Source organism: Neofelis nebulosa, chromosome 1 (genome assembly GCF_028018385.1).
Source record: "Neofelis nebulosa isolate mNeoNeb1 chromosome 1, mNeoNeb1.pri, whole genome shotgun sequence".
NCBI classification, from domain to species: Eukaryota; Metazoa; Chordata; class Mammalia; order Carnivora; family Felidae; genus Neofelis; species Neofelis nebulosa.
Window position 1 is genome coordinate 167473229 of NC_080782.1, and position 10700 is coordinate 167483928.

Below are 10700 nucleotides of genomic sequence, written 5' to 3' on the forward strand. Positions count from 1 at the left end.
CAACGAGTTGGTAGCTAGAATTATAATAATAACCAGGGTGATAAATTAGAATTACAGGCAAAATTGGTCCCTGTCGTAAGAGCGCATCAGTGCTGTTTGTCCCCTAACGGTTACGGTTCCATAAATCGGGAACAAATCCCTGCCACCTTCTGAATTTTCTTGTTTCTTGCAACAAGGTAAGTACAGATGGTAGAGGACATGTGGGGGGCCATTTCTCTGCAGGTCAGCACCGCCTGAGGGATCTGTTAGTTGTGGGGATGTACGGATCAAACAGTACATTTCCGGCATGTCTGAACATGTGGGCCACAGGTGGCCAATGAGATATTTTTGAAAGCTGACTGCCGTATGAGCTGATCCGGCTGAAAGAACTCAAGGGCTGTGGGTAGGGTGGAGGTGGGCAGAGAAACATTTTACAGCTTGCAGAAATCAACCACTCTCAGAGAACAGTTACACCCGAGCCTTAACCGTGCCTATGGCTCCGTGTCTTCTGCTTGTCTCTGTATTCTCTAGTCTCCCAGGAGGACAGTGGGACGCTCAGCCCAATCAGACCCAACCCTCCAGAAACGGGACTGCAGCAGAAATGAATCATCGTCAGGGAGTGCCTCAGTGAATAGGGGTGAAAGGGTAGCGTGACACTGTGGCTCTTGGCATTTCTTATCGGTTGGGGCCCACCAGTGATGAAATATGATGGAAAGAACATGTGTTCTGCTGTCATCGAGACCTGAGTTCATAATCAACTGTTATGATTTAGTAGCTTTGCCTTCTGGGGCTATTACAGAGTGTTTCTGAATCTCCATTTCCTCATCTCTAAAATAGAGCCATTGCCTCTTATAGGCTCGGGTGTGGGTTGAATGTGATCACGAGTACCCAAGTGCCAGCAAGAGCCTTATGGAGCTGGATGAGAGCAGAAAGGAGTTGCAATTTCTTCTGAAGCTTCTTGAGTCATCTGCATGTCACAGTGAAGTTTTCTTTCATTTGAACCACGTGTAGGCCTCCCTGGGCGGTGAAGGCTGCAGAGGAAAGAATGGTCTGCCAGGGAAACACAGCGTCCCTCTCACCCTCCCCAGGGGCTTAGCTGTTCTAAAATCACTCGTATCTGTATGTGCACTCTTAGTGTAAAGCCACGCTGCAGTCCTCAACGTGGGCTCTCGTCTTTCCTCAGTCTTCTCCTTTGAAATAGCCTCCATGTTTTTTGCACCATTACCCAGTGTGCGCTGGGAAGTAGGGAATGTGAAGGCATTGGCTCTGTTGACAGCTCAAGGGGACAGAGTACACTAAAAGACCGTGACATCAGAGGCCATGCGTGCAGGTTACAGACGGCTCTCAATCTGATGGTTAAGGCAAGGCTTCTTGGGCAAGACTGCTCCGGTTGGATTTCAGCTCTCCCGCCTGCTGGCTGCGTGATCTTGGGAAAACACCTTTGCAAGCAGCTTTATCTTCTTTATCTGAAAACTGAGGGCACAATTATGCCATCGACCTCATACGTTTTTCACAAGAATTCAGTGGAATCGTAGATATAAGGGGCCCAATAGATATGAGCATAGATAGAAGCATAGAGATCAGCAGAGCTCAATTCATGGGAGCCGTTAGCATCAGCAGTGACATTAGTATGGTTTAAGAGTTCTTGTCAACTAAGAAACAGGACCAGTCACTATTGTAGCAGTAGCCAGACAGCGGGTATATGAAAGGGTATCTGATCATTAGGATTGACTTAAAGAGCCGAACCGCAGGCTGTGCCTGCTCCAAGAGCGGTGTCACGTGGGCGATGACCTCCATGTGTTGGTATCCCTAGGAAATCGATCCTAGGGTTCAGAGAGCAGGGAAAAAAAAACCCACAAAAAACAAACCCCTCATAGACCAACTTAAAATGCTCACAGACCATGGTTTATTAATCAGTTTAAAACCTACAGGCTGATGTGAGGGGAAGAAGTTGGGGTAAGCTGACAGTATAACCAAAGTGTTCCGCCTAGAATTCGGGGCAGGTAATGTTCACGCATTTTGTCTGTCTGCCTCCTCTGTCTTTGCTGCAGATGGGGTGATTGAGGTTGGAGCAAGGTGTCCTGGGTCAGCGACATACACTTGTTCTCTTGGAGAGACACAGGGACAAGTTAGCCTGGACAGTGATTGGCAGCCTGCTGAATAGCCATGGGATTAATCAGTATTTCTGGGATAGAAAGCTCTGGGAACAGCATAGGTAGTCACTAAAAAGTGGCTGAGTGAAGACCCCGCCTGAGAGCTCATGTGTATTACATAAGTTTCTTGTATGTTTGGTGTATTGTGTCTCATCCATAGGATGTCTTGACTATTTAGCGCTCTGATGGCTTCTGGTTTTTAGTGCCTCAAGCACCTGAGGATCTCCTTCCTCCATTTGCTTTATCTCTAGGTTTAATGCCATTAGTCTGTTCACTTGCTGCCTGGCAAGCTTATGGGGATCACCTGTCCTATTTGTTTTCCTGTTCCTGTAGGAAGAGGAAAGCTATCAAACAATATGAACAGTGTATATGTGGAGCTTTCCTATTGGGTGGCAGGCTTGAGGAAATATTTTAATGCATGGTTTTTGGCCTTGACAAATGTCCTCTGAGCGGAGTTGGGGATCACTCAAAGAGGTCCTGGAGTCGTAATTGTCTAAACAGGGACCCGTCCAACAGTCTGCATGCAGCCCAGCATGTGACAGGCTTGCTAGGGAAGTTTGCCAAATTAATGCATGTGTTAACTTTGCAAGCATGAGTGAATTATCCTAAATGGTGTTTCTATGGCAATTTGTAATTTGCAGTGTGGCTTCACATGAGATGTCCCTTTAGTTTTCACAACAATGCTGGGAGGCAGGTAGAACAGGATTTACAATGTCTGCTTAACAGATGGGGAACTCAAGTCTTGAAATGTAACTGGCTTAAAGTTATACACAGCCGATCTCAGATGGAATAGATTCTAGACCACAGATTTTCTGATGCCTCAAAAATTCCTGATTTCTTTGGGTCACGGTCCTCCTTCTCTTTCTCTGTACAACCCCAGCTACATAGCAGGAGCTGTGTCATCCTCAACTGGACCAGTAATATCTCACAACTTTCAGTGTTTAAACAATAACCAAATAGCTGTGAAAGTTTAGCACCGTTATGGGATTCTGATAAACATAAAGAGCCTGCTCCTTGGATTACATGATTATTTGACTAATTTCAAAGTACATCTACCTGTTATATCCATTACCACCGGTCTATAAATATTTGCTGGAGTATGTGCAATACTGAAGTTTATCTCTTAAGAATGGTCTATGTTTATATTCATAAAGCTTTGAAAAATAAGTTTATCAACTGGAAGGCATCTGGAAACACAGTTCCACTTTCTTCAACTTGTTATTTGGAAGGTTCTGCAGAAATCTGAGACTTAGAACGATATTGCCAAATGGTTGCTGGCCGTATTTAAGCCTTCCAGAATCCTCCACTGCTTAGATATTTTGGATAATAGAAGCACTTGGCTGGTCTCAGAGCCAGATTCACTCTGGGTAACCCCCAAGGGAATTCATGCATACAGGATGTAAATGGGCCATCAGCACTCCAGGAGGCAAATGAGCTAGCCAATAGTTGTTCATGAAAAAATCCCCACTAAATTAATGATGAAACTGTTCCTAGAGAATGAGTTTGCGGTCTTTGTGCCTCAGAGAAGATACCAAATAAAACAAAGATAAGTGAGTGTAATCAGGTGTTTTCTGTCGCTCTTAGGGCAAAGCTCAAAGAGATTGACCCGTATCAGTACTCCGACTGGCATACAGATGACCCTCCCCAGCCCACCCTGGGTGGCCATGGACTGTCTCCATTCAGACTGGCTTCTATGGTCAATGCAAGCATGCTGCAGGAGTTTTTTCTCCTTTAAGTTGCCAGCTGTGGTCATTGAGTGCAGTTGTGAGAAGCCTGCTCTGAATTTAGTTTGGATTTCTCTAATTTTAGTTGCATTAAAGAGCCCCAGGAAGGGATTTGTAATGGGTTACAACATCCTTTGGTTTTTTTGGCCTGTGAGTGTCACACAGCTGTGTGTATGTGTTTATACGTCCAAGCATGTTTGTGTGTGTCTGTGTGCGTGCGTGTGCGCGTGCACGTGTGTGCACACACACGTGAAAGAACAGGAGAGAGGAGAGGGAAAGGAACAGAGAGAAAGCAATGGAATCATTATCTGCCAGTTTGATTGCTTATAGAAGCCAAAACAACTCCAGGGTTTTTTAATAAAGTTAACTGTGAAATTTTCAGTAAAAAATGAAAATAAACTAAGCATTCATGTAAACCACTGTATGCAGACATGCAGAATTTTTTTCCTCTATGAAATTCAACGTCACTGGAAATATTCAACAAATTATAACCTATTAATAAAATAATGAAAACATGGTGGAAAACTTTTATCTCCAAGAAATTCTGTGCAATTTAGAATTAATGAACAATCTAGTTTTCCGATCTTTGATGACTTTCAAAAGCGGTGATAAATCTTGGGTCTGGCAACATAAATTGGAACGAATCTCATGGTGGGCATAATGAGATAAGATGATCTTGTTTTTATTTATGACACTGAACAAAGTAGAATTCCTCTCAAAGTGTGTTCTACTGTCATGTATATATTTGAATCATCAAATTATCTGTGTGTGTGTGTGCGCGCGCGCGTGCGTGTGTGTGTGTGTGTACACATATGGAAATAGTAAGAGCCTAGGGGTGCCTGGATGGCTCGGTCGGTTGAGCATCCGACTCTTGCTTTTGGCTATGGTCATGATCTCACAGTTTATGAGTTCAAGTCCGGCACCTGGCTCCACGCTGTTAACGCGGATTCTGCTTGGAATCCTCTCTCTCCCCCTCTGTCTGCCCTTCCACCACCCGTGCTGTCTCTGTCTCTCTCAAAATAAATAAATAAACAAAAAAATATTAAGAGCCTATACACTTAGGGGCGCCTGGGTGGCGCAGTCGGTTAAGCGTCCGACTTCAGCCAGGTCACGATCTCGCAGTCCGTGAGTTCGAGCCCCGCGTCAGGCTCTGGGCTGATGGCTCAGAGCCTGGAGCCTGTTTCCGATTCTGTGTCTCCCTCTCTCTCTCTGCCCCTCCCCCGTTCATGCTCTGTCTCTCTCTGTCCCAAAAATAAAAATAAAAAAAAAACAAACAAAAAAACAAAAAACGTTGGGGCGCCTGGGTGGCGCAGTCGGTTAAGCGTCCGACTTCAGCCAGGTCACGATCTCGCGGTCTGTGAGTTCGAGCCCCGCGTCAAGCTCTGGGCTGATGGCTCGGAGCCTGGAGCCTGTTTCTGATTCTGTGTCTCCCTCTCTCTCTGCCCCTCCCCGTTCATGCTCTGTCTCTCTCTGTCCCAAAAAAATAAATAAAAAATGTTGAAAAAAAAAAATTTAAAAAAAAAAAAAAAAAAAAAAAAAACGTTGAAAAGAGCCTATACACTTAATCGTTTTGTTCCAATACTTCCTAAAAACATGTTCTTCGATTTTCTTAATGAATCTATTTAGGGTACACTTCCAGCTAGCAATCCTAGCTTATGTGCATCATTTATCCAAAGCACTGAAAAATAGCTCCAATGCTTTTTTTTTTTTACTATTCGTAGATCTCTTTATTCAGGCTCTGTCCTAACTTTTTAATTTACTTTTCTCTCAATGAGCAAACTATTCTTCTAGAATAGAAGCTTCTAGAGCATTCCAAATACAATTTTATCACTGGAGCCCTATAAGAGACCTGAACAAAGCCCAAATCAGCACTATGTATATATACATTTAAAAATCCAATTTTCACTTTATTAAAAATAATAGCCATTATTGGCCAAGCACCAAGAACTCTGCTAAGCATGTTTCAAACATCTTTTTTTATTAAACTTTACAAAATCCTTGTAAAATAGGACATTAATGTCTTTACTTTTATTGATAACTAACTGAAGCATAGGGAATATGTTAAGTAATTTGCAGAACGCAAAGGCAGTAAGTTCTAAAATACTATCTTATATTGTCTCTTTTGGAAATACACATTTTTTTTTTTTGCTTAAGCTAGTATTTAGGAGAGGGATGGTATAAATATCAAGGATAGCTAACAAAAGTGTGTGGGCTCCTTTTATGTCGATTGCCTTTAATATATAATTGCTAATAAGTATATATTGTAACATACCATAGAATCAATTTGGAAATTGCTTCTTTTTGTAAAATTGTTATTCTTAATTTTAAAATCAACATACACCACGCTTACCGTTATTTCAGTACTTTTAAAACTTGAGATGGGAGCCTGGGTGGCTCAGTCGGTTAAGCGTCTGACTTTGGCTCAGGTCATGATCTCAGGGTCAGAGAGTTCGAGCCCCGCGTGGAGCTCTGTGCTGACAGCTCAGAGCCTGGAGCCTGCTTCAGATTCTGTGTCTCCCTCTCTTTCTCTGCCCCTCCCTTGCTCACACTCTATTTCTCTCTCTCTCAAAAACAAATAAACACAAAAATCTCAAAAAAAAAAAAAAAAAAAGGCTTAGGGGCCCCTGGGTGGCTCAGTCAGTTAAGCGTCCGACTTGAGCTCAGGTCATGATCTCACAGTTTGTGAGTTTGAGCCCCACTTTGGGCTCTGTGCTGACAGCTCAGAGCCTGGAGCCTGCTTTGGGTTCTGTATCTCCCTCTCTTTCTTCCCCTCCCTCCGTCTCTCTCTCTCTGTCTTTCAAAAATAAACATTAAAAAAATTAAAAAAAAAGGATTTGAGAATCTTTTTTTTTTTTTTTTTCCCTCTTTGGGAAGAGCGAACACTAATGTGATGATAGTCTGGTTAGGATGCCTATTCTGTCCATTGGGGTGCGTGGATTCAAATGGCCTTTGAAAATGAGTCAAGATTTCCTCTTGGACTGAAAACAAAGTGTCCTTATATTTTGGACATGGAAAAAGTCACATGGGCAGTATCATTTTTCAAAGACTTGAGTGCAAGGAAAACAGATGCGTTTATTATATCTTCTCTGGGTAAGAACTAAAGGAACGTAATTTGTTAATGGATCAGAGATCTATGTGACGGTTGTTCAAGCAGGTATAACTCTAAAGGAAGTTCCCTTCTGTCAGGAAAAGTGGGGAGCAGGAACCTAGGGTATGGCTTCTTGGATTGCCTCCAATGAAACCAAAAGATCTTAAGGTAAAGCTTTTCCTAAAAATGTTGAAGTCAAATACTGACCTGTTATCATTTATTGGCACGTTATTACCACACAAGCTGCGAACATACTTTTATTTTTCAATGGGAACTGTATTAATTGCCTTCTTTGATTAGGAAGTAATACTCTCTCTGAGACGAAATTAGAAGGTGGGGAGAGAGAGAGAGAGAAAGAGAGAGAGAGAGAGAAACAGGCAAAGCACAAGTGGGGGAGGGACAGAGAGAGACACACACACACACACAGAATCTGGAGCAGACTCCAGGCTCTGAGCTCTCAGCACAGAGCCCGACATGGGGCTTGAACCCATGGATCATGAGATCATGACCTGAGCCAAAGTCAGCCGCTCAGCTGACTGAGCCACCCAGGTGCTCCGCTTTGCTGATTTTAATGCTTCCCCTCAATTGAAGAAGAACCCTTAAATAAAATACTGTGGGCTTTTATTTTTATTTTTTTCCCCAGTCTGATGGACTCGATGGTACTTGGGCCGTGTACTAGGAAATAGTCCATCACTTTGCCAAGATGGTGTGTGTATCTAACGATACCTTCTCTCTGACATGCTGAACGCACCTTGTATTGTCGGCCAGACCCTCAGGCCCTCCATGTAGAGAGCTTGTCAAGGTTGGTAACCTGGTGCAAGGAGATACCCTGCAAGCAGTGAATGAGGACCTCAAACAATAAACATTAACAAGGATTCACGAAAAGTTGGCTTTCAAACACATGCTACAAATTTTCCTCTATCCGAATATGAAATATCACTGATGAAATTTGAACATCTCCATCTAACCACTTCATTCTTTTTTTCTTTTTTTTTTTTAACCTTTATTTATTTTTGAGACAGAGAGAGACAGAACACGAATGGGGGAGGGTCAGAGAGAGGGAGACACAGAATCTGAAACAGGCTCCAGGCTCCGAGCTGTCAGCACAGAGCCCGACGCGGGGCTCGAACTCACGGACTGCGAGATCATGACCTGAGCTGAAGTCGGACGCTTAACCGACTAAGCCACCCAGGCGCCTCTCTTTTTTTTTTTAATGCAGATTTATTTTTGAGAGAGAGCATGTGTACGAGTAGGGGAGGGGCAGAGAGAGAGGGAGACACAGGATCCAAAGCCGGCTCTCCCCTGAAAGCAGAGAGCCTGATACGGGGCTTGAACTCACGAACCGTGAGATCATGACCTGAACTGAAGTTGGATGCTTAACTGACTGAGCCACCCAGACGCCCTCCATTTAATTCTTAAGACGTAGTATAAACTCTATGTACTTAATATTTCATTTGTAAGATGAGTGAATCTGTATCTTCTATCGTCTTTGTAAACCTATATATTCTATTGGTTTAAGCCAGTGGCATCGTAGAAATCAGCATTATTTCTCAAATTGGGAAAATAGCCATTCTAGCAGGTACTTATTAAATTAAAAGGGAGTTTAAACATATGACCCAGTATTTTCTTCTTTTCTAGTATCAAAATTCCAGGCAATCTTCGATCTGCTGCCTCTTCTTCCATTAGTTAACCTTCCAAGAGATGCATAGTATCGTTTACAAACCTTGTGAATGTCGATGTACCTGATTTCATCTTCAATGTCTAGGGCATAATGCTTGCTGTATGCAGTTGCCTGTTTCAGCTATTCTAAGGCTTTCCTTTTTTTAATGTTTATTTATAATTTTTGAGAGAGAGAGAGTGAGAAGGAGAGAGCATGAGCGGGGAAGGGGCAGAGAGAGAGAGGGACAGAGGATCCGAAGCAGGTTCAGTGCTGACAGCAGAGAGCCCAGTGTAGGGCTTGAATTCACAAACTGTGAGATCATGATCTGGGCCAAAATCAGACGCTTAACCGACTGAGCCACCCAGGTGTCCCTCTAAGGCTTTCTGTTGAAGGGACGTCCAGCCCTTCTGCTATCCCCACCTCTCTACATAGCGTAATGGATCAGTGGTGACTTAGAGTTATTCTGTTTTGTCTTTCTGTGTTTTAAGGAGTGCTTGGTTAGAAGTTCTGGCCCTGTTGGAATTTTCAGTGGGCGACGCAAGCAACCCAAATCGACATGGGATCTCGTGAGAAACACTGAGTTTACTAACGTCATGCATTTCAAGGGAAGCCACTTAGCTGCCTCTCTAGTCTTCCCAGCCCAAGTGTACTTTGTCCCTAAGTTCCCTGTAGATAGAAGTTTGGCAGACAACATTCAGTTGGACGATCTCTGCCCTACTGCACATTGTAACATGTCACCATGCTTGCCAATCCTGGATCTTTACCATCAAAGTACTTCATGAATTATAATCTTTCCCATCTATTTGCTCCAGCCAGACTCTTGCCCCGGTGGTTTTGTGCCTCGAACGGGACACATCCAATCAGCATCCTAAACCGAGCGCTGCCTTGGCTGGCTGTTCTGAATTGCTTTTTGGTTTTGTTTTGTTCACTCAGACATGAGAAGGTGGTGAAAAGAAACCATTAGCATTTTATCTGGGGGAAAGCTGTAGAATAAATCAGATCACACTATTATTGTTTTGCCTTGTTCTTTGGAAAGATCTTGATGAAGCTTTCGTAGAGACACCAATCTATAGTGGTGGGGGAGGCTAGCCTCATGTAAGGCTGAAGGTGGTGTTACAGATACCAGGAAGCCTGTTCCCTGTCTCATAAAGCTTTTCTGGCTAACTATCTGAAGCGTCATTAAACAAATGTTTGTTTTTTTTATTTTGCGAGAGACAGAACGCGAGTGGGGAAGAGGCAGAGAGAGGGAGACAGAGAATCCCAAGCAGGCTCCACACTACCGGTGCAGAACCTGATGTGGGGCTCAAACTCATGAACTGGGAAATCATGACCTGAGCCGAAATCCAGAGCTGGACACTTAACTGAAGTAAGCCACCCAGGTGGCCCAGTGAAGTGTCATTTTACAAGATGTCTTCCTGGGGTGCCTGGGTGGCTCAGTTGGTTAAGCATCTGGCTCTTATTTTCGGCTTACATCATGGTCTCACAGTTCACAAGACCAAGCCCCACATCAGGCTCCACACGGACAATGCAGAGCCTGCTTGGGATTCTCTCTCTCTCTCTCTCTCTCTCTCTCTCTCTCTCTCTCTCAAAAATGTCTTCCTTTTGCCTACAATGTCCAATACAGGTAAAAAAACAAACAAACAAACAAACACACACACACACACAACAAAACCGTTCTTAAGATATGATTAGTCACATACCTCTTCGTGTGGATATCCTAAGAGAAGCCAGCACCCCAAGGATACGTGCATTTCTCATTGTCACTGGACGTTGTAGGAGAAAAGTGGGATTGATCTACATTGTAGATACTTTAAAAAGGTAGCAAAAGATTTCTGTTTGATTCTCCTGTGGTGGGAACGGAGGAAGAGCTGAAAGCAGTAACAAGAGACTGAGCTTTCATTTTAAGAAAAGGTGTATTTTGAGGCTCCCACAGGACTCCCTGCAGAAAACACATCTGGACTCCAAGAGGAGAGAGCCAGCATTTTTACACATGGCAGGCAGGCATTATTGACAGCAATGGATGTTAGAAGAGCAGAGACAGAGAGATTCCCACCTTTGCCCGGGAAATGAAGAACTTTGTCTGTTTCTCTCTCCCT